The sequence below is a fragment of the Stenella coeruleoalba genome (assembly GCF_951394435.1).
Source record: "Stenella coeruleoalba genome assembly, contig: scaffold_75, whole genome shotgun sequence".
Classification (NCBI taxonomy): Eukaryota; Metazoa; Chordata; class Mammalia; order Artiodactyla; family Delphinidae; genus Stenella; species Stenella coeruleoalba.
The window spans coordinates 285,226-310,706 of NW_027646298.1; the positions used below are offsets into that span (position 1 = coordinate 285,226).

Sequence of the window (25,481 nt, forward strand, 5' to 3'; positions counted from 1 at the left end):
TTCGTCATAGGATGTCTGTTATTTCTACTCATCTCAGTCATTGTAGCCAAAAAGCAACTACAGTAAAACATAAATAAAGGAGTATAACTGTGTTTCAATAAAACATTATTTATTGACAAGGAAATTTGAATGCTATATAATTTTTGTGGGTTGCAAATAATGTTTTTATGAATTATTTTCAGCCATTTAAATATATAAAAACCACTCTTAGCTTGCAGTTCCTACCAGCACAAGCTGGGTGTGGAATTTGGCCGATGGGATGTAGGATGCAATGGCCTGTTCTCTCGAATTACAGTGCAAACATCCCTCCTTGGAGACCAGCATTTCAAAACGAATTGATTGTACTAGCCCTCCGCCAGAAAATATGAAAACTACAATCAAAACAAAAAACAAGTTACCAAAATCTGCCCAAGATGGGAGGGGACTTATTCCTCCCCCAGGGTGCCCCCCCTGCTCATGTATGGTACCCTTTTCTTGGCGTCCCCAGCCACCAGCAGTGAGTGAGACTGTCCTGACCCTGTGCTCCCTGTCCGGCCGCATGCATGGGACCAAAGAGTTCCGAGCAATAGTTATTTGCTTGGCACAGATCCTCATCCATCAATTCACCGCTAACTTCTGTGGCTCCCAGAGGGACAGAAAGCCGCCTTTCCAGCCCCACCCCTGGCTTGGAGTCCAGCCGCTACGGGTCCACCTTCTCTGAGGGCTAATGGCCAGAGTCTGACAGCTGTTGTGGGTTCTGTGCACCCAAAAGTGGTTGCGGCAGTGACCTGCTTTTCAACCTCACGGCCAACACCAGCGGATGACTCTGACAGTTCAAGTCACCAAATATCTTATTTTGGTAGGGGACAGAACATCTTCTACAAAACATTTATAAAGAACATTTCTGTTGCCCAGGATGGGAAATCTGGGTCCTTTCACACCAGAGACAAAGATCAAAGAAGTAGCACGCGGGGTGCAGTAAGTAGTTGACCCCCGGGCTGTTGTTCCAGTGCCGACCCTGCGCGCAACGTGCAGCCAGCGAAGCGGCCCGGCGCTGCGTCCTTTGGCTCTTAAGCTACAGACGGGGAAGCACGTGGAGCCAGAAGTGGAAGCGGCCCGGTGTCACAGGACCGGCCAGGAAAACCCGACGGCGCCTCTGACGTCAGTGTCTCCACGGCTCCGCCTGCAGCTCGGCCGGTAGGTCCGGGAAGGAGCGACCGTGTGTCGGGCGGAGCACACGACAGGGCTCCAGGCTGGGGCGGCGATTGCGGCTGCGTCCATCCCCGCACGAACTCCCGCCCCCCTCGCTGACGTCGCAGGTGCTGGATGCGTGGCGGGAGACCTGGAGGCGGCGAGGAGAGGAGCGTGGCGGCCTGCAGGCCCAGGAGACTGTCCCGCTCCTCTGCGCTCAGGGGAAACGGCAGTCATGGGAGCACCACGGGCGGTAGAGCGGGTCCTCGGCACGGCAGAGGGTTTCCCACCGGCCGGGCTCTGCCCCGCGGGGCCGGAACAGCACCCGCTTCCCTCCCTAGGGGTACATCGCAGCCCGCTGTCTCTGCCGTCGCCGAGGGAACTTGGGGTCGGAGGACAGAGAGAAGGGGCGTGATCCGAGCATATCCTCTGGCACTCGGAGGCTGCCTCGTCCTCCGCAGACAGGGGCCTGTCCCTGAGCTTGGCGGCGGGGCCCAGGGCCTCAGACGCGCCGATGCCCTGGCCCTTTCCCAAGCAGAGGACGCGGTGCTCATTTTGAAATGTACAGTAATTCCAAATTACTCTGTTGTGTAACAAGAAGTAACATAGTGTTTTAGATCAGTTATATTTCAACAGCCAACCAACAAGCAAACAAACTCATCCAATAACAGTCCAATTTGTGGTCCACAGAGGCAGGGCGTGGGAAGGGGTGGGACTGGATGAAGGTGGCCCAAACTGCAAGCGTTCAGCCGAAAGAGAGATGAAGTACCAGGGTTGCAATATAGCGCATGATAAAGATAATAAATACTTCTGTCTCCTACACATAAAACTGGTTATGAGAATAAATTATAAGTGTTCCCATCACAAGAAAAACACATTTTTCTATTTCGCTAATTTTGTATCTATATGAGATGATGAATGTTCACTAAATTTAGTGTGATAATCATTTCATAACATATGTAAGTCAAATCATTATGCACTGTAAAGTTACTCTGTGCTCTATGTCAGTAATATCTCAGTAAAACTGGAAGAAGATAAATGAATAAATAAAATGGTGCCGCATTGAATCTCAATTAAAATGGATGCTAAATGGAATTTTAGTGGGCATGTGCAGCAGTTTTTGTATTCTAATAAAAAACATTATTGATTTTCAAAAGTGTATTTTCTAATTGAACAGTTAATTTAAAATACTTATTTCATAATATTTTGAACAATTATCTTGGCTGTTAGAAATGGAAATCTATCTTTAATCTTCCCAAATCTTGCAGAATAGCTTTTCAAAGGTTCAGAATTTTGTAAAATATTTTTTTAAAGCCCAGTCTTTTTGACAATGGTTGGCCTTCCAACGTTATATCATGACACCGTTATAAATCTCAATTTTATTTTATAAAGTGGCAACTTTTCTTTGTAAATTAGGAGCAAACATTTTGTAGTTACACAATTTGTAAACCCTTATGTATGTTTGATTTTCAATATCAGAAATTTTATATTGCAGTGTATTTGAATTGACTGCGTTAGAATGTAGAGTTCTACGAAGATAGGAACGTTGTATTATTTACATTTTAGTCCTCATAACAAGCCAAGTTCTGAAATCCTGGAAGCTTTCAGTAAATATTTGTTAATAATTGAAAATTTGATAAATTAGTGACTAAGGTATCTTGGATGCTCTCTCTCCTGATGACACATTTATATCATTGATTCCAGACTCACATTTTCTCTTTAGGATCAGATGGATGCTATATGCTCTCTCCCTTTCTTGCACGTTTGTGTGTGTGCGTGTGCATGTACACAGACAGGAGCACAGACACACAAATGTTGCAGGCAACATCCCATGCTTTATAGACCCCTACAATACCATGCTTTCACCCATTAGACATCCATGGACTTTAGGGTTATAATGAATGTTTTTAGGTCAACAAAGTAAAAGCAATGTATCTGAAGAGGAGCCCGACCTTATCAGGAAGCCCCTACCCTCTCCAAAACTGAAAATGGAACTCTCCATGTCTGCAATGATTTATCTTATTTTATCTTACCTTATTTTACTTATTGGAGGTATCGTTGCTTTACAATATTGTGTTTCTGGAATGATCTTCCATCTTCTTGGTTCTAACATATCTATCTGTTCTAGGTGGGGGAAAAACATTTTGGATAAAAAATTTTGTTGCAGAAACAAATCCCTGCCTGACTGAATTCTTGGAATTTTCATGGCCGGGTCCACAAATTCTCTAGGACTAGGACTCTTGTGAAAAATTAAATGTATTTGTAATTCAATTTTAAGTCATGAGAGGCACATTAATAGAAAATATAAATGGAATAGAATAATTGAAGCACCAGATTTTACAGTGTTTTGAGACAGAGGCCTTCTCACCTTGTGAGTGCATCAGTGTGAATAAAAGTTAAGGCTCTGCTGAAGTGTGTCCCCCATTTATCACATTAAGGGTTCTCTCCAGTGTGAGTTTTTGGTGTATTTAAACATGAGGCTCCAGCTAAACTATCCGCCACGTTTATAACATACATAGGGGTTCACTACAGGGTGAGTTTTCTCATGTCATCTAAGGTTACAGCATTGTCTACAAGCCTTCCCACATTGATGAGACCTGCATGGTTTCACTCCAGTCTAAATTATCTTATGTTAGTTCAATGATGAATAAAGGCTGAAGGCTCTTCCAAATTGATTGCAAGCATAGGGTTTCTGTCCTGTGAGAGGTCACTCATGTGGCGTGATAGTTGAGTTCTTTGTGAAATCTCCTCATATTTGTTACATTCAGTGGGCTCTTCTCCAGTGTGAAGTCTCTGCTATTGATAAGGAAAGGAAAGACTGTTAAAAGTTTGCTCACATAAAATTCATTTCTTTAGTTCTCTACACATGAATTCTAGGCTGCTCCCTCAGTGATGGTCTCCACTAACTACCAACCCCACCATGTTACTTATATTCACATAGAGTCTCACTTTGCTGAATTCACATAGATTTTTCTATTTTGTAGCCTCTCAATGCCATCGTTTTCTGATTAAGTTTTCGGTCTTCTTTATTTTTCAAACACTATATACATGAGCTACATTTAAGCAACTGCCCTTTTGAAACTCAAGGTACAGGTTTTTTTGGGGGGAAAAATGGTTCCAAATGCAAACTATTCAAAAGCTTCTGCCAGGCCAGTGTCTAAGTCCACTTTCAGTCAGATGGTTGGGCTGAATTCCTCTTACCCTAAGATCATGTCTCTAATGTGGACAGTGGGGTTTATCCCCATAAACTTACTATTGACCTTCAGATAAATGGCTTCTTCCTGAAGGTATTGTCTGTGAACATTTTAAAAATGTTGATCTTTAACACAGAGAAAAGGTATGAAATGGAGCAATATATAAGAAATTGGAAACATATTATAGGATATTGACAATTAGAATATATCTTGAAGCGTAAAACAAACGAAAAATAAAATGGGTGGGATGTTGGCGAGATAAAGATGAGGAAAAGCACCGAAAGGGAGGGACTGAAACAATGGGTGCTGCGTTGACATTTAGCACCAGTAGCCACAGAGCCATCCTTTCCTCTAAGGCCAAGGAATATGCAGAAGTTTAGATTAATAAGATTGATACGTTCACAGAATTGTGACGCCATTGGAGGGATTTTTCCACTTTGACTTCAACAAGATTCCAGAGACATTTCACTCAAAGAAACCTGCAATTGACATTACCCCAGTTCTGGATGAAGGTCACAGTCACATGTCTTGAAAGCCACTGATTCCTAAAAACATGCAGGACATTCTGGTTCAGGCTGCCCACTTTCCCCAAATGTTCAGAGGTGATGGTCGAGGGTGACAGTACTGAGAAAAGTCAGCTGTGTGTATCAAAAGCTCAAACCTGTTTGACGTCAAGTCCAATGTTCCTCTGGGCTGACTTGGCGTATGCCTTTCAGGTGCATCACAGAGATGGGCACACTCTGAATACAGAGTGACTTTCATGGTAAAGGAGCATCACATGAGGGGTGGTGTGAAATAACCTGCACAGTCCACAACAGAATGTTAATTCTGAGCTGACTGGCAATGAAAAAACGTGTACTTGGGAATTCATAAGTATCACTGCTCCCCACTATTTTCAGTTAAATCTACAGACTTAGCACAAGACAGGCAATATACATATTCCACCACTTATCAGCAGTGACTACAGGCAAAGTATTCCCCAATACAAACCTCACTGTTCTCATGTGGAAAATACCTTAATAACCTCTCAAGAGAGTTGAGTGATTAAATGAGCTGACATGACATGTTTGAACATAACAAAACCCAATAAATAAAAGCTACAGGTGAATTAGTCATTAAAAAGTCAGAGAGCCTTGATGCCATGTCCACCATTTTGTGTGAGTGAACAGACTGTATATACAACTTGGGGTCCGCAGTTGCTGCCTACCTAACCTCAACACAGAGCATGCATTCATCACCAGATATAAGAACAGGTGGGCTCAACTTTACAAGCCAGTGGTCCCGGGGTGGTCAAACTGTAAGATGATCCCCAACTGACCTTTCCTGTAGGTTGAGGTCCCTCTTTCCCTCCTTGTTTCCTGGGACCTCACCGCTTTGACTATCATTGTCTCTCCTGTAGATTCCTCCTATCTTCCCTGCTCAGAGACTAATCGGAGACTCTCGATGGTTCAGCCCTCTCCAGGGCTTCACATATTGCCACAGTTTTCTAAGTGTTCCTCTACCTACTATATCCTACTCAATACACCAATTAAGGAAAAAATGCTTTCTGTAAAGTGCTTCCAGTTTCTGAACAAAGGTTCCTAAACAGGGGGAAAATGGCTGGTTTGGAACAAGAATGAAAGGGCATATTTTGTTGTGACTTTTTAGAGTTTTCAAAATAATCAATTGTATTCTCAAAAAACAGATTAAAAATTGGAAAAACAAAGAATAAAAAGCAAATTTGGCTCCACTGTCCTCTCTGGGCCAGTCCTGCTGAAGGGCTTCTTCTCTTTCTCCTGCCCCCTCAGCCCAGAACAGCCCTCTAGCTAACATCTCTGACCCTGGACGTATAGATCTCACCTGTTCACACACCTCCTCCCGTTCCAGACCTTGAACTTCTGCTCTTGCTCATCCTTCCACTTGTGTCCATCACATGACAGAGCTCACTGCATCGCAGACTCGCTTATGGAATGAGTCAAACCCCCGTCCAACCCATGGCTGAGCGGAGAGAAATACAACCTCTCATGTGCCCTCTTTACCAACACAGCCTTCATGAAGTCTGGAGCACCTCGGTGTAAATGTTGGAAAGGAGATGGTTGCTGTATTAGCCCTTGCCCTACTCCACGATACTCACAGAGATGCCAGACGACAGGACTAGTGCTCAGAGCCTTGACTCGCACGAGGATACACTTAGAGCCCTCAGTCCAAGTGGTGACCCCTTCTATCCACCGGAAACAGAGTTACCATACCAGGAGTAAGAGCAAGTCCTCACTCACCTGGGGACACATTGCCAAGACCTCAGCTGCTAGTATTCTCTCTCAGAGACACTGTTTACTCTAAGCAGGCAAATCCAAGGAAAGAGAAGAAAGCCATGACACTTGAATCCTATCTAGAGTTTTCAGACCTAACAGTCATGAACCCATAAATCTTCACCTGGGAGTGAACAACCACCCCACCTGCAAATGTGAACTGGCCTATGAGAAAAGAGGAATAATCTTGTTTCCCACGGTCAAACTAAGAAGGCTTTGGCTACTGCTTCTCATAAGGGAAATATTAGTATCCCAAATTTATTTATTAGGAAATAAAAATCAAAGAGTTTTTAAAGGTAATTAACCCATGATATTCCAAGTTATTAGTCAGTTTCCTCCCTCGCCCCAAATGCTAGGAGAACCTCCAGTGCACTGACCCCACTCTCCTAACATGTGTGCCAACCTGTCTTCATTTTTACTCCAAATTAATCAAATCAAGTAATTTCAACATATAGTTATGAAGACCAACAATTTCCATATTCCTCTTTCCATATTCCTTCCAAATTCATCACATCTGCTGGTCAAGATTCCAATCTTGGAGGGCTCCAAGTACCTGCTTCTTCCATGACTGAATCTAACTAGGATATTAAATCTGGTAGGGTTCACAAATCTCCAAACATCTTTCAAATATCGCTGGCCATTGTACTATATCTAGATGATTAAGTCTTATTCTATGCCTTACAAATATTTCAGACCTTCTCCATATCTTTTGATTTTTAATCGTTCTCAGTACTTTCGCCACTTTCCACAAAAGGGACCATCTTCTACTAGACAGATTAATCAGATAATTTGAGGAAATTCTTCAGCTCACTGTCACAAAATCTACAAATATTCCTCACGGTTTATTCCCAAGCCCATAGTAACAATTGAAGAATCATCTCTTCCTTGGCCAAGCCCAATTTCTCCAATTGTATTCTTTTCTCTCCTGCCTCCCTGGAAACTTCATGTAATTGATTATAATCTAATTATTATTTACCTTGGCATTAAAATACAAATGCTCTAAAACCCTAAAAATATCTTCCTTCAATGTTTGATATCATCAAACAACACCAGTCCTTATATAAAGCCACACAAAACCCACAGCCTGATGGACTGTTTGTAGGTTAAACATATTTATATAAAGACTAATCCTCCAGCTGCAATTCTCTTCCCAGAACTGGCCACAATTCACAAAACAGTGAGACCTCCGGCCAAGGCATCAAGACTGCTTTTGGAGGTTTTTAGAATATTAGCAAATTAAAGGAATCTCTTATACTTTCCTTACATGTATCTAAGTGGTTAACGTGTTGAGAAGGAAAAGTTTATGTTAGGGAAGTTGTTCCTTGATTAGATTTATCCTGATTTGCATCCAGATTAAAGGAGTTCTTTCTTTATGATTATACAATATATAAGATTATCAGATCTATTAACAGGAGCCCACCGACAATTCTCTGCCTGATTCTATAGAAAGAGACTAAAACTTTGAACTCAGAAGTGTGGTAGTTGCATACTTAAGTAAAGACACAAACACAGTTTTCCCACACCTTTTGTTTCTGGTGATTACTAAATAAAATTTTCCCCAGGAGGAATCAAAGTCATTTATTATTCAAAGAATTATTAATTTAAAGATAGTTATTTAATTTGATTAAAGAACATTGGTCACAGGCCATCTGAGAGTAGATTAGGTTACTGTGTACGTGGAATTTCTGTGCATTTACAATCCTTATGTAATAGTCAAGAGAAACTTGCTTTATGACTCTACGGTTTCCTTTTCTGCAATTGGTGTAGAGAGGAGAACAGGAAAAAAAGAAAAGAAAAAATAGATGAGTAGAGATATCGCGAAATATTACGTGTGTTGCCTGTAGGTTCTATTCAAGACAACAGAGAGAGAAGAGTTACTTAGCTAGTAATTTAAAGAAGGAATCTCTGAGGCACTGACATTTAACCTGAAAGTGAAGCAGTATAAGTGTAGCTGGAACTATGTATATGTATATCAGGGAGGAGATGAACAGAGACAAGAGCGCTCATTGTAGAGATAAAATCGATGCTTTGTTCTGTTTGTGTGGTTCTGGGACGTTATGTCAATGACTGAGCCCCAAATAATTAGTGGAGCCGCTATGTGAGACTGCAGACGAGAGGAGTAGTAGTTTTTATTTGGGGAGGAAGTTCCTGGCTTCTGTCTGATATACATTTCATTGTAGGTGTCTGCTTCCCATGCAATTATGGATGAGACATCAGAAATGAAATCTAGCATTCGTTTTTATGCATTATTATCATAGTGGTAACAGGAGAAGACTGAGTAATTATAACAGTTTTCGAAGATGGTGTATATAGTAAAAAGAGAGAAGAGGGCTACAATGGAGTCTTGAGATGTTGAAATAGTATTGTTTGAGGAGAACTGCACACAGTACACTGGCAGGAACTGACTAGTTTAAAGGCAGTGGGGAGTTTGTGATGTCAGAGGACCTTGGAAATATAAATTTCCTGACGGAGGTCATAGTCCAATTCTGCTTGGGTTCAAGTAAAATACTGAGAAACATTCATTGTATTTAATCACGGAGAGATAACTATAATGTTTTAAAGGTTTATGTATACGCAAGTCAACAGTAACAGGGAGATCACCCCTAGTAAATCAAACTGTGGGAGGGGTGCCCAGAGATTGTCACTAATCCTGCACTACTCTTTTAGTTTACTTTGGAAAGAGGAAATTCATTGGGCAGAAACTAGAGATAAATTGGTTCAGAGATTTTGTTTCAAGAATGAAGAAACTGAAAAAGATGAAAGGGAATGGACTGGGAAGAGATGGGTGTTAGCTGGTAGAAGAGCTTCAGTTTACAATTAATAATAAAACAACCTCCAGAGAACAGGAGGGAAAGGGATACATTTGAGAAAAATGGGTTTATCCAGGAGTAGAAATGACTTTCAGTTTAAGCAGGAGCGACATCGCCAATGGGTGAAGATTCAGGAATAGGTGTTGACTTCATGACAGTGAGCTGACACATTTCTTTGAATATTCTACTTCATCTGCATGGTAGGAGGTGAACACACTGTTGAAAGTGAGGGAAGGTGAGAATTTCAGGGATTCAAAGAAACAAGGGGAACATTCGAAGTGTGTGCAAAGCATGGGAGAATGGTTTATGATCATGTCCTGGTAGGATGCAGATATTTATAAAACTCATTGGGAGATAAGTATGATAGATGCAGCCATAGGAAGAGGAGTTTTTTGTCATCTCTCATTGGGGTCTTGATCATCAGCTGTGCTGAGAGGTCAGAGGGACCTGAGACTTGTTCCATAAAACTCAGGAGACATGGGGATGATCGGGAGACTGGGTCAATGCAATGGAGGATTCCTGTGTTTGGAGAACCTAAGCACGGTAGTCATTGTATGCATAGACTGGAGGGGAAGTGTTATGAAAAGAGGGAGGATTCCAACCACTGATTTGATAGGCGACACATCCAGGTGAAACTTGAATCTGGGATCCACACCTCAACACCAGCATATTTAGGAATTTGAGATTCAGAAAGAGCCTGAGCTACGTTTGAATTCTAGCTCTGTCGTTTTCTAGCTGCATGATCTTCTCACATAAGCAAAATTTCAGAACCTAGCTTATGTTACTTGTTAAAAGGTAACTAATCTGTAAGTAACAGGGTTGTACTAAAGATAAATGAGCAAACGTAGGTAAATCTCAATCACAGGGTCTCAAAAGGAATGTTTTCTCTTTTCAGGATGTCAGGATCAAAGGGCTGTGACCCACCCCTCTTCCTGACACATTATCAGTATTTGTCTATGCAGTAGTTAATGATTAACATTGACTTAGGTAGCACTTGACAGTTGACACATACTTTCCTATAGAAAAATTATGAAGTGAAGAATGTTTCTCCCCATGACATTTAGTAGGACAGAACTCCACCTACTCTTTAGCTAATGTATCTGAAGGTGTCGACTAAATTTCACCCTAAATTAAACTTCACTCTATATTTGATGAGCGTGTCTGCCCTGTGTGGATTGTGGTACCCAACAGTGGGCTTATGATGTACGTACTCCTGTTGCTTTCCTGTGCAAGGGGTTTTTAGCCTTGATTTCTGTGACAAGACCTTCCAACAAGACATGAGTCCCTGGATTGTTTTCCCCATCATGAAGTAGATCCAAAGTGGCCTGGCCACATGGTCCAAGGCCATGGAGGGCAGCAATAGGGTTGAGGCTCTCATGTTGCCTGATTCCCACATGGGGAGGAACCAAGGTGACTGAGGGCAAGGGCATCCGGGGTGTGGGGAGAGGGCACAGCAGGGAGAGTGGGGCCTCTGAAGCACTGGGGCGGGTGTTGGAGAAAAAATCCTAGTGCGTTTGATCAAGAATTATTTCATGAAACATTTGAGAGTGGTGTTCTTTCTGTGGAGTCAACATTCCCCAACTGATCATTTTGCGGGTTTCCTGCAGTTTGATGTAACTCGTAGGAACTGAACATTAATGAAATAACTCTGAAAAAGTAGCTCTAATAAAAGTACAACACCCAAGGATTTTCATGTTTTATGTGTAAATGAAAATATTACTGTCTTGATTATGTGCAGTAGCCTACACTGCCTTATTGTTGACCCTGGAGAGAGGGGGGTTCACCATATCTACACATGCCTGGGGGTTAGGTGGTAGAGCTCATTCCCAGGTGAGTGGCTGGGGATTCATGCCTGGAATGCCTAACAATGTTTTAAATGCCTGGGTTCCCTTTCCTCATCTTTACCTGCTCAGTTTTTCATCTGACCCTGCATAAGTATGCAGAGGCGGACAAGTGTTGGCCGAGTTCCTTACCATGAAACAACAGGTGAGAAGAGACTTATTTTTATTCTTGAATTGGTCCGTCTTTTGCCAAATGGTCAGGTTTCTCCTTTTGGCCTGGATCTTCTAAGTACACCCATGAAATACTAATGCCAGTTATGTTCACCACCCTGTTAGGGAGACTGATGTGGAAATAATCTCCTTCCGTCATTCACACCCACTTGTTCCAGACTCCATTAATGCTGTGACTTCACAGAACACATGGGAGAGATTTTCACTAAAAACAATAAATACAGCCCTTAGCCTCAGTAAAGAAAAATTCCCTAATTACCATGTGAATGACTACAACAACCTTAGGTGTGTGGTTAACACAGGTGATAGTAATGAGAGAAACAAGTTTGCAGACCTGGGGTGGGGGTGGCGGGTGGGGGGTGGAGCAGATGTGAAAGGTGCTGGGGTGGAGGTGGATGCTGGACAATAAAGTGTAATGAGGAATTATTTACTATTTCTAATTTTTGAAATATTAAACTTTTTATAGACTATATTTGAACATTTTTAAGTCTACAAAAGAACATAAAAAAATTTCCTTCCTTCACAATAACTCAATTATCCTATGTGTACTTTTCTTTTTAAAGAGTTTCCTATTTATTTATTTATTATTTATTTTTCGCTGTGTTGGGTCTTTGTTGCTGAGCACGGGCTTTCTCTACTTGCTGCGAGCGAGGGCTACTCTTCGTTGAGGGGCACGGATTCCTCATTGCCGTGTCTTCTCATTGCTGAGCACGGGCTCCAGGCGCGCATGCTCAGTAGTTGTGGTTCACGGGCTTGGTCGTTCCGCGGCACGTGGGATCCTCCCAGACCAGAGATCAAACCCATGTTTCCTGCATTGGCAGGTGGACTCTCAACCACTGCGCCACCAGAGAAGTCCCTCCCTATGTGTTCTTCACCTTTGTTCAAACTTGAAAATTGAATGTAACATATGCAGATTATTATTTTCTTATTTGTAACTGTGTATTGAGGAGAAAGTGTATGATAGACAGAATGAAATGTAGGGCACTGGACAGGAAATGACACATTAGGGAGCTCGAAGCCCTCACTCCCAGCCAGTAACATCAATACAGCAACCAGGGTTTGTCAGCACAGGGGACCCAAGAAGTGGCAACAATGATCTCTTTTCTGCTCCCACCACTCTCAGACCTGGCAGGAGTACAGATTACCTGCCGATATGTGTGTGTGCGTGTGCGTTTCTTTTTTCTTGGTGCCACAGCTGGACTTGCTGATTGAGACTGCGTGTTTTAAGAAAGCAATGGCCATGTTGCGCTAACAATACAGTGGACCCTCCATCGCTCTTGCGTCTTTGGGAGTTGAGTGCACACAAAATTTGTATGATGGATCCAGGCGCGAACTTCCAGTTGTCCTCTTGGCTCATACCTGCTATGTCAGGGGAATGTTCTTCCCTTGGGAAATCAGCTCAAAGCTTTTGGAGAGAAAGGCCGCACAGGTGTAGGTTGGGGCCAGCAACCCTCGGCATGGACGACTGGGCAAACCAAGTGAATTGCTAAGGGTTCCTGATATGAGGAAAGAGGCTGAGGACATAGGGAGGCCAGGCCTGCAGAGTGAAAGTTCTTCTTGCCTGTAGGTAGCTCTGGGTGTGGGTGGAGGAGAGACATTGAGGGGCTGAGATGCCAGCTGCCTGTCCCAGGACTGCAGAAGGAGGGGGCAGAAAAGCAGGAAGTGTGGCTCATGTTTGTTTCTGACACACTCATCGTTCTGGTTCTTGACTCCAGGCTGTAAGGAGGAATTTACTCTTGTTTTGCAAAGTTGCTTTACCTATTCCAATCCTCTACTTTTCCATTTACTCTTTTCAAAAAATATATATAAACTTGCAATTTTCATTAAACAGCTTGTCATCAACATTTTTTCCAAGTCAATACCTATACATCTAGCTCATTTAAAAAAAATATCAATAAACCAAACCACAAAGTGATAATACTGTATTGTCTGAATGTACTTGAAATTTACTTACCTGGTCCCTCTCAATGGCTGTTTTCTAAATGTTCTGTTCTTAAGTAATACTGATATCAATATTCTTAGTACACATGTATTTGCACAAATGTTCCCACCTACCCACTTCTTGTCATTTGACTTTGCTTGTGGAATATGTAAAGATCAATTAGATGGTCAAGTTATCAATCGTTTCCTTTATGGCTTCTGGGCCCCGGTTTTTATGTTTTTGTAACATCTCCACTCTGCAATTACAGAATAAAATGTCGTCGTCCGTGTTTTCTATTGGTACGTTCATGGTTTCAGCTTACAGTTCACGCAGTCCATCCCCCTGCAGAATTTTCCTTGTTTACAGCGGCCGGCGGCCCAGGAATAGCGTGAAGAGCGCGTCTCCTTCGCGGCAGCCTCCCGGCACCATCCTCCCAGCTCCTCATCTCCCGTCTGATGCCTGGGTCGCGCCGTGTAGTGCCGAGACGGGCGCTAGCTCCGAAGCGGTCTCCCCGAGACGAGCTCGGGCGTTTGGGCGGCCGGCACTGCACCCTCGCCTTTCAGCGATCGGGATCCGGCCCGGGGACGTTCGAGCCGGTGGTCGGGCGCCATCTGGCGACCGCTTTTATATCGTCCCTTGTCTCCGGAGCTTCGGCGATCTTCGCGAGGGCTGACATTCGGACACCGGGCGCGAGGCAGTGTTCCGGGACGCCGGCTATTCATGTGGCGACTGTCTCGGTGGTCGCGGGGCATGGGCTCCCCCTGCGGTCGCTGAAGATTGGGCGTATAGATTTTCGAGGTTGTGATCGTTGCCGCGCTCCCTAGTGGGGTGTGAGGGTTGCCTGGCTTGGTCGACCAGCAACCGCCCGTGACCCTCCAGCCACGGCAACTAAGCGGACTCGACCCTGCCTGGACCGCCCGCCGCGTTGTGAAGGGAGAGGGTCATGCGAGCCCTCCGGAGTGCCTGAGGCTTGATGGTCCTTCCTTCTGAGTCACTTTAGGACCGTTCATTTTCTACCACTTCGGTCCACCAGCGTCCCACTCCGGACGTGGGGAACGCACCGGGCACGGGCGTTGAGGCCGTTGGAGGGCCCGATGTGCTTGTTGGCTGGTGCGCTTGTGTCCCGGTCTCCGGGGCAAGGGCGCTTGCTGCTCTCGCGGGATTTGGACGGCCAGACATGTGTAGTGTGAGGCCGGCACTGCGCTCCCTAGAAGTCGTTGAGTGGTGGGTCTGCTCGGTTCGGCCGTCACTCCCTTGTGTCCCTTGCGCGTGAAACGCTAACATTGAAGCACGTTGTCAAGAAAGGGTATCCATCCCTGGAGTCGTCCATGTGGCCCGGTGGTCGTACTTCCGCTTTCCAAGTGTTGCCTGAGAGTGGCTCAAAGTCTCCTACGGACGTGGACGCCTCCAAGTTTCCGCCGGCCTTCTCTCTTGATCCCATTCGCCCTTATTCCCAAATATGTTTTTCTCCGCAGTGGGTAGGCCCCGAATGGCGTAACGGGGAGGAACTGGAAGTGCGACCCAGGCCTTCACGTCCTCCTTCCCACGGGACCGCCACGCCCCATCCAATAGGACGCCCGGTGCTGCTTCTTGGCCGCCTTGGGGAAAAGGTGCGTCCCGGTCCCCTCGCCGTGGTGGAGCTCCTCCCCTGCGGCTACTTTCTCCGAAATCCACGAGAAGCGGTCATGGGGCTCCGCAGACGGTATTCCCCTGTAGGCCGAGCTGCGTCTACGGGGAGCGCCCGGCGTCCTACTTCTGTTGGCCTCGTCGTCGAAGCGCTTGTGTGGACCAGGTCCTCTCACCACAGGTGACAGCAAGGACAGTCGCGGGTGAGAGGTAGGGCGCCCCAGGCGCAGCCACGGTTCCGCCTGTGGCTTGGTGGTCGGAGAAGCCTAACAAATGGGGAATGGGGAGCTGCCTGGGGCGTCTGGTGATGGTCGTGAGGAGGCATGAGGCGATGCGCGGTTGTCAGAGAGAGGCTCCTCGTGAGAATCTCGTACCGGAATGGCCTCTGAACGCGCGTGTGGACGAGGAGACAACCCGGAGAGAGAAATGGGACCTGTGGTGGGCCAGAGGGGATGAGTTCGGAGGGGTGGAGGCGCACCTTCTCTTCGTGCCATCCAGATCTATCCCGGTGGTTTTTCCTCCATTTCGTTGTTACCTGGCGTCCGCTGCTGCAAGGACGACTAGATGACCATACAGCGTTGTCCTGGCAAGAAACAATTTCAGTAACTTGAGAATTTGAAGATCCATTAGCGTTAGACACTGGTGAAGTGAGAAATTCTGAGATCTACAGAACTGAAAATTACTATTGTCGTTACTCAACAGCATTGTAATTACCATTGTTTGTAATTAGTGATAAAACTGAGTAAAGTTGAGTCACACAGTAGCTGATTAATTGGAGATGATCAAAGCGGGGTTTTCAGTATATCTAAATCCTGCTCAATGGGCAGAGGGCAAGGTGGAGACAGCAGGTATGTGCCAGCTAAGGCTGTGACGTGTGTGAGAATAAAGAGAGGTGCTGAGATTATGGAGTGTTTCTGAATGGTACAAGAGGCTGGAAAGCATTCTTAAAGATATGTGGGGGGGCAGATCTGATAAGTTGCAGTTTACAGAAAGAGAAAGGCTCATTGCTAGTCTCCACAGAAGGATTCAGCAACAGAGTATCTTATCAAATGCTCTGTTAAAAACACTGCAGTTTATAAATCCTTTTAGAAACATACCCTGCACATTTGCTAGCAGCAGAATTATGCATTGCTGCATTGTTTGTAATATAAACAGATTATTGAATATCAGCGTGCATCCCAACGTGGATTGGCAAAGTGCATTATAGTACGTCATCCATTCAGTGCACTGTCATGCAGGAAACGATGTCTTGATAGAGGATAATTTGCAAGATACTGTCAAATGAATAAAAGCGAGCTATAACAGCACCGTGCCTAGTGTTCTACTATTTGTGTTTTTAATTAGGGTGCCAAGGAGAAATGTATATTCATATTTGCTTGTATGCACATAAAGACACTCTGGAAGTTTGCAGTGGGAAACCAGATACATGGCTACCTGTGGAGGGCAGGGGCTCCTGGGCAAAGAGGGGGAGGCGGTGCGGGGCACAATGTAATGCAATTTTCAGGACCTTCAACCATGTACATTACAACCTCTCTAGAAAGCCAAGAAATTGAATTTTTTAAACCTCCAAGGATTAAAATGCATTTACTATTTCTACCAAGTACATGTCAAGTTTGTTTCACCATGGAGCTATGCCTTCTCTAAAATGTCTACTCAAGCCTTCCATGGTGATTTTGACTATTTTCCCTTACTTTGGTAGCAGACAAAGAAAACCAGGGGAATCAACGGCTGTGTAGTTCATCAGCCCCTGCAGTGGCTCCCCTGCGTTTTTCTTTCAAATACTTTATACACTGTGTGTTTTGGTGCTATTTTCATAAGTTTTATATGCAAGAAAGAGGATAGAGGAGAAATAAAGCTGTATTAGGGTTTTGCTAGGGTTGCCAGAACAAGATAGTGCAGACTGGGAGGCTTAATTTTCTCACAGCTCTGGAGGCTTTGAGTTCAAGATCAAGGTGTCTACAGGTTCAGTTTCTTCTGAGGCCTCTCTCCCTTGCTCGCAGGTGGCTGCATTCTTGCTGCATCCTCAGATGGACATAACTCTATGAGCTGAGTGTGCATGGCTGTGTCCTAATCTTCTCATAGGGGACACAGCTCTGGGTTAGGGCTCACCCTTGTGACCCATTTTAACTTCATCACCTCTCCTAAGGCCCTATTCCCAAATACAGTCACATTCTGAGGTACAAGCGTCTGGACTTCAATATGTGAACTTATAGGGTTTCAGTTCAGACCTTAAGGGAAGCTGCTCCCTGTGGGTTGAAGCAGAAATCTCAGAGGAGAGAGGAGTCTTCCCATATGGCCTAGAACTTCTTGACACAGCCAAGTCATGACCCATAAGCCTGATACCGTGGTTTTGCATGTCTCTGTGACAGAGAGTGGAGGTCAGGGAATGAATAAGGAATTATGTCCTCAGTACATTGTCACTAAATATTTCTGCCTTTTGGAGGCCAGGTGTTCACAAAAGTAAAGAAGTTGTTTTGCTCAGCAAGTTCTCGGCCATGGAAGGTACACAACGCACTGAGGAGTCAGCCTAAGTGTCTCCCATATCCTGAGCAGGCCACGGACACAGGAGCAGGAAACAGCCATTAGAGGCCACAGCCTCGCTGGGAAGCAGGTGCATCACCAGTTTAGCTCAATCAGATCTGTGTTCTAGGTGCTGAGCTTGAGGAAGGCGTCAGTCCTGGGACACTGTGGACACGATGCAGAAAAATTACCTTAAACCCTGAGTCCTACTTAAATAGAAAAACTGTGAGATATTAATTCTTATTGCCTCCACTGAGCTATAAACTTGGTGAAGGTGGTTATGTTATACGTTTCACCTCTTAGTCTCCAGAAAATTGCACATGCTGGAATCCTGGAGACTCTCAATAAATATTTGTTACTTTAATGTGTGGTGTGGGAGAGAGCTACCTGATTTTTCTTGAAGACTCTTGTCCTATGATAATTTACAAAATCCAGAACACTTGCGAGATATGTTCTCCCTTAAGTATCTGATGGATACTGTGGACCCTCCACCTAGTAATGCACATGCACAGACACAAACACATTGCTGCAGTCGGCCTCAAGTGTTCTATTTCCCTCTTTTCAAGCTCATAGACCAACCCTTTAGCCTTCTATATATATGGGCTTTATACTTGTTTTGTGTGTGTGGGTGTGTGCGTACATCAAGAAAGAAAAAGTTAATGGATTTGAAGGGAGAGAACACATCATGTAGCTCCTGCCCTCTCTCAAGCCAATCCGACAGCAGATAAACTTAGGACATAGGCATTCTCCACGGGGACCATCTCTTTTGCCCAGGTTTTTATTTTTCTTTATTTTTAACATCTTTATTGGAGTATAATTGCTTTACACTGCTGTGTTAATTTCTGCTTTATAACAAAGTGAATCAGCTCTATAGCCTGGTCCTTATTGATTAGCACCATTCTCATTGGAGGAAGAATGGAACTCGGGAGGGGGACCAAGTCCCTCTGACTTCCCTGGCTCAGGGTGCAGAGGGTGGGAGGGGTGCCCCTGCCCCTGCCCCCTGCCTCTGTTTACTCCCTGAAAAGTAGGGGGCACAGCCTCAGCTGCAGAAGCAGAAGAGCCACACCTCTTCTCTTTGCTTACTGTTCTCATGCAATATCTCTTCCCATATTTTCACTTTCAGCATATGAATGTCCTTACTCTGAGTCTCTTGTAGACAACATATAGTTGGACACTTTTTATGTCTATCTTGTCCATCTTTGTTTTTTTAATGTTATTAAATATTCACCTATATTTTAGTATGAAACTTATTTTATTTCTTTATATTTAAATCTTTAAGACCTACATAATTTATCTTAGTATCCAAATTTGTTTAAAAACAGCCAGCCCTGACTCTGTATATTAAATAATTCAACCATTTTACACTTAAAACGACATCCCTATCACATATTAAATTTTTGTTTTTCCTTTTCCTCCTATGTCATAAGAATGTCCAGAGGAACTGAATTTAGTTGACTTCTTTAACTGTATAGAATACCTAGTATTATATGAAAAGGCCATGGCGGGAGAGAAATATAATTCTACACACTAGTATGTATTCTAGACTGACTAGTCTCTTTCACTGACCATCAGACTATTTCTACTTGGCTTTGTATTTCCAGTGAAGTTACACTTTCATATCCGCATGGATACCATGGCTTAAAATGCTCTGTACATCCTCAATATACCTGTAAATTCATTTATCGACATCATTCGGTGCCTACTGTGTACCATGCACCAAGCTAAGGAGTGAACCAAATACAACTCTTCCCACAATGTGGCATGAATATTATCTGGTAGAAGACAATCCTTAAATATTCACACCAATAATCCATCACAGCTGTGTTTGGTGCTACAAAGTATACCCTTTGCAGCTGAGAAGTCTCATTTCCAGATCTGTTCACTTCTGCATACTTTGAGTGCACAGCCGATTTCCAATTCCCAATGAAAAATACCAGAAGGAACTTGGAGAATTATCCTCAGCATATTTACAAGATGTTATAAGCTAATGAGAGGAGTAGGAAAAAATAATTAAAACAAACCCCTAAAATATTAGGCAACAAAGTCTCATCAGCTCAATGCACTTGGAGACAGTCCTTTAAATTCTCAGGTCTATATCCTGAGGAAACCCAGGCCCATGGCAGATGAGGTACCAAACAAGTTAAATAAGATCAAGAATGTGGCAGAAAGGCAACTCCAATGCAGGATCATTTTGCCTTTTGAAAGGGAAAACCTGTTACTACCTCTTTATGTACTGTGACCTATTTTCCTGGGGTGTCCCTATTCTCTACAATTAATAGGTTTCAAAACTGTGGGCCACTGGAAGGAATAATTTTAATAGCTGAAACAAACAAAAAATTCCTTTATGAGAAAAAGAAAACCAAAAAAACCCACAAAATTTTCCAACCAGCAAATTTTACATGCATTGAGAGGCTACAGAGTCACTGACAGTGACTAAACCACAGAGCACCAGTTTTCCAGCTCAAACTGGAAAGGATTTTTTTTTAATTAAAGTAGATGTGTCTGAGGGCATCTAAATATAAGTAATTCTTTTCTTTGTAAAAAATTTCTCCCTCGGGGTGGGATAGGGAGGGTGGAAGGGAGACGCAAGAGGGAGGGGACATTGGCACAAATGTATACATATAGCTGATTCACTGGTCATTACAGACCAGAAACCAACACAACATTGTGAAGAAACTATACTCCAATAAAGATGTTTTTTAAAAAAAGTTCTCCCTCATTGAACCCATTTTGATGGTAACAAATAAATATGACTTTATAATAACCTAAAAAAACCCCATCCTAAGTTTTTGTTTGTTTTGTTCTGTTTTGTCAGTACGAGGGCCTCTCACTGCTGTGGCCTCTCCCGTTGCGGAGCACAGGCTCCGGATGCGCAGGCTCAGCAGCCATGGCTCACGGGCCCAGCCGCTCCGTGCATATGGGATCCACATGGACCGGGGCATGAACCCGTGTGCCTGCATTGGCAGGCAGACTCTCAACCACTGCACCACCAGGGAAGCCCCAAGAGGCCAATTTAAAACAAAAACAAATGGGTAACTTGTATTTTTACTTTAAAATAACTTTGAGATTTCCGAAGTCTATGCTGATGAAAGAGGATGCCAACAAATTCACTCATCACCATACATAAAGTTAAGCTTTCTAAACTAAATCTCTTTAGCATGAGATCAAAAACAGTCTGCTCTTAGAAGATCCCCAAATGCTATCTCTTCCAACTCTTTAAAAGCTAGCTTCTGTTTCTCCAAGAAGCAAAATACATTCATTTTTGCAAACAAACACCATAGGTATCTGAAATGCAAAATAACCAGCAAGCCACATTCTTTTCCGCAGAATTAGCGGGAACTATCACCTGTTTCTCAGATTGTTTATGTCCCTGTTTTCTTTTTTTTCACTGGCAGGACGGTCCAGAACTTCTATTTTGCCTTTTCCATCTTCTGAATGAGTAAGCTTAATTGTATCGATGGTGACTTCACCTTCAGAAGAGGTGCTATCATCTTCATCCTCAAATTCTGAACTGTCCTCTGAACTGTCTTGTGTTTCTCTTGTGAACTGTCATCTTCTTTTGAATCAGACTGATTCATCTCAAACAAGGCCACATCCATTTGCATAATTTTTCTGAGAGTCTCGTCAATATTTTCAATATTGAAATGACCAGGTGGTGCAGCTGACATTTCTTTCCTTAGCTTTTCGTTTGCCTGAGCCATCTGTGGGAGAAAGCTCTGTACTTGGTCCAATAGGGGACTCCTCTCCATCCTGTTTGAAGAGTGGAATTTTTCTGGAATTACGCTTGGAGTTGATGAGCAACCTGTCCCATATATCTCCGTGGCCGCCCCTGCCCCCCATCAGCAGCTCTCTGGACACCAAGACCCTGGAGCTGTCCCGGGAAAACGACGAACAGCTCGCATCGGGCTGGGATTTGCCGTGGGCCTCCCTGCTGCTCGCCTGTCTTCAGAGCAGCCCCTCCAGGCCCAGGTGCCGGAAAAAGGCTGGGGACCTCTTTGTTTTTTAACTGATGAGTTTAAACCATATATATATATATGGTTTGTTTTCTGTAATGTCATATAGCTTTTCTGTCCCACATTTTCTCACATACTGACGTCCTTTGTTCTTACTTTTTGTACTCATTTTCAAAATTAATTTCTTTGGCTGTGCCAGGTCTTAGTTGTGGCATGGGGGACCTTTGATCTTCTTTGCAGCATGCGAACTCTTAGTTGTGGCATGTGGGATCCTGTTTCCTGACCAGGGATTGAGCCCAGGCCCTCTGCATTGAGAGCGTGGAGTCTTCGCCACTGGACCACCAGGGATGTCCACTGACTTGACTTACTTTTAATTTCCTTCTGTGTATATTCTATAGATAATCAATTTGTGGATACCATGGAGATTACATATAAAATCCTATCAAACTAGCTTAAACTGATAGCAACATAATTTTAATCACACGCAAAATCTCTATTACATCTCCAATTACATTACACATTAATTACATGTTATTAATGTCACAAGTCACATATGTATATATTCTTTTCTGTTAATGTAGATGTACGAATTAGTTATTTGGGGATGTTATAACAAAATGCCACAGCTTGGGTAGCTTATAAACAGAAGTTTATTTCTCATGGTTCTGGAGGCTGAAGTGTGAGATCAAGGTGGTTAGGTAAAGGTCTTTTTCTGAGTCATAGACTTTTCATTGTATCATCACCTGGAGGAAGGGACTAGAGAGCTCTCTGAGGTCTCTTTTAAAAGCACACAAGAGACTTCCCTGGTAGGCCAGTGGTTAAGAATCCGTCTTCCAATGCAGGGGACATGAGTTCGATCTTTGGTCAGAGAACTAAGATCACACATGCCAAAGGGCAACTAAGCCCATGCACCACAACTATTGAGCCTGTACCCTGGCTCTACAGCCTGTCTGCCACAACTAGAGAGCCTGTGTGCTGCAACTACCGAGCCCCCATATCACAGCTAGATATGAAGCCTGTGCGTCACAACAAAGATCCCACGTGCTGCAACTAAGAGCGAATGTAGCCAAATAAGTAAATAAATATATTTTAAAATAAATAAAAGCACACACATTATATTCATGGTGGCTCTGCCCTCATAACCTAAGCACCCCCCAAAGGCCCTACATCCTAATACCCACACATTTGGAGGTTGTATTTTTAACATATGAATTTTTGGGGAAACAATCACGCAATAGCAATAAATTTATAATTATTTTAATATTTTGGTTTAAAAAATATCCTAGAATAATCAAAAGTGTAGCTACAAGTCAAAATTATAGTGTTTTCTCTATTTGTCCGTTTATTTACCTTTATCAGAGACATATATATTTTCATATGCCTCAAGTTACTGGTGTCCTTTCATTTGAATTTGAAGTACCCCCTTTAGCATTTCTTGAAGGATAGATATTATGGTACTGAACTCCTTCAGCTTTTGTCTGAGACTGTCTCTCATTTTCCTCATGTTTGAAGAATAATATTGTAAGATATAGAATTGTTGGTAGGTAGTTCCGGCCATGCTTTAAGCATATCATTTCACTCTCTTCTGGCCTGCAAAATTTCTGATGAGAAAGCAACTGATAATCTTACTGACAATCACAATTAAGTGGATCATAATAATTGTCACATATAACTTTGTGTATATATATTTCTTAATGCTAACCTATTTACAAAAGTACTTATTGTTTCAAAATTTTGTATTTATCATTCTAAGATTACTTAACAAATCTATATTTTTATTCTACTTATTTATAAAGAGGTTATTAACCAAAATTATGAATTCATAGCTGAAATGTGTGGTAAAACATTCTTGATAAGCGTTTTTCCATGTCTGAGAATTTTGATATGAACTCCGTCTTTTCAGTTTGATTTTAGCATTGATAGATCCAGTGTGAGGATTCAATGTTGACTAAGGAATTAAAAATCCCTCAGGGCTCTCCTTCATTCATTACAGTAAAAGTGTTTTCTATGCTGTGAAAACTCATGTGTATGTAAGTTTATTCAATGATATTCTCCAGTTAAAATGATCTCCATGTCAGTTACATACACATAGTATGTAAATCTTCTGCAATGGACATCCCCCCTTTGTAGCATTTCTACTAGCTATCATCAAAATTCAGTCTAATTTAGTCCATAAAGTGAACACTTTATGCTGGTCTGGTGTTTACACTGCACTGTAACTGAGTTCTATGAGTCTGCTGAATTCCTAACTTACCTCATTCCCAGGTTTCACATGTGGATGACCAGGGTTCACACCTGAAGAAATTTACTATTCTCTTACAGCTACATTGTTCCACCAGGAAAATAACTTGCCTGGATATCATTTCTTGCTTTTAATGGTCACAGTTTTTGCTTGAAATAAGACAAAAATAATAATTAAATTAAATAAATAAATAAGAAATGACACATGTTACATTTAGGGATTAAATTGTTGAAAAGTACATTACATGGGGAAACAACATGAATTTGAGGAATACACCAGTGAATAGAAACATGGTTTAGAAAAATGTTAATAAGATGTTCAGTGTTTAGGTAAAAGAAAAATAAAATAAATTCAGACGCTACAGGGAATATGAGAGGAAACATTATTAAAGAGACCGTGGCAAAGAGAAAAACATGAAATTTTAACTCCCACGTGGACAGGATTTTTGCTTCTCTGAGGTGAAAAGTACAGGGGGAAACGTGAAGAGAAATTGATGTGTGATGCATAATGACAGAATCTGGATAATTTGACTCAATGGCTTCACATGCATTTCTAAAAATATCCTTTAGTCCAGCCAACCTCCAGTTGACATTCCAAGTATCCTGCTCCCTCCCCACACAGAGCACATGTGTCTGGAGCTGACTTGGACCCCAGCCTGGGGAAACCCTCCTCTTCCCTGCACACCTACTCTTCTTGCTCCAACTGGGAAATTATATCTGTTTTGCAGAGCGGATGCCCTGGTACGTGTGGGAAATGCTAGATGGATTTAAAATTCTGTGCTGAGAAGAGTGCATGCAATGCAAGCGCAGGACAACATGCCAAGGCTCAAGTGTGGGGGCATCAATGGCAGCCCAGGTTCGAGCACCCTGAAGGGGGAAAACACTGAAGGTTGTCACCCGACACTTCACTCAAAGACAGTAAAAGTCTCTGGTTGCTGCTGTTCTTGCCCAAGAGGAAAGACAGTCTGCAGGCTGCCTAGACTTCTCAGCCAGGAAGGAAGCAACGTTTTCATAATGTGGTTAACTCTGTTTTCTAACAGAATCCAATAAACATAAGACCAATGAGACTATTACTTGGAGTTCATGTAGAAAGGGTGATACAAGCTGTTATGTGTTTTTTGCTGTGTTCAAACCTCATAGTAGTTCCCCGAGCAGAAGAATTACTTAGCAACATAAAGTCACTTGTCTGTTAGATAAAATAGCCCATATCTGTGTCCAGCATTATTCTGCGTGTTGGTGGCAGACTAGTAAGGAGTACGTGCGATTGTGGTAATGGAGACTGTATCTCCATGAAGGGGCACATGTGCTGTGATTAGTAAAGGAACACATTCGTTCCAGGTTGCTCTAAGTGCTACAGAAGCATGAGTCAGGGCCAAGAGTGCAGCAGCATATGTGGAAGCTGCAGAGCCTATCTCAATAAGACATGCATAAGGAAGTAAATAAATATTGAGAGACGCACCCAGAAGATGAGACAACGGGCGTCCTCCAGCATCACATCTGTGTACATCTTCGTCTGCAATGTGTCCAGCAGGTCCTACTCTTTATGAGTGAGTTCTACAAACACGTGCTCAAAGGTTACTGATCTCTGAAGCCCCGTCAATGGCTTCTCTGGGCTGATATGGCATGTGCCGTTCATACATATTCAGAAATATATATACTGTGAAGAAATGTTACTAAAGGAAACGTATGAAGTGTTGTGTAATTAACCTATCAATTTCCCAAGAAAGTGGTAATTCAACTTCCAGA

At 43.0% G+C, this 25,481-nt stretch overlaps 1 pseudogene across 1 annotated transcript; it reads right to left on the reverse strand.

The window, feature by feature from the left end:
- Positions 1-14,924: 14,924 nt before the first annotated feature.
- On the reverse strand, positions 14,925-25,242 carry LOC307181191 (NOP protein chaperone 1-like; annotated as a pseudogene). Its single transcript has 4 exons — positions 25,195-25,242; positions 20,888-21,480; positions 16,456-16,474; positions 14,925-15,287 (listed from the first exon to the last, which is right to left on the reverse strand). The product of its transcript is annotated as an NOP protein chaperone 1-like (transcript).
- Positions 25,243-25,481: the final 239 nt, after the last annotated feature.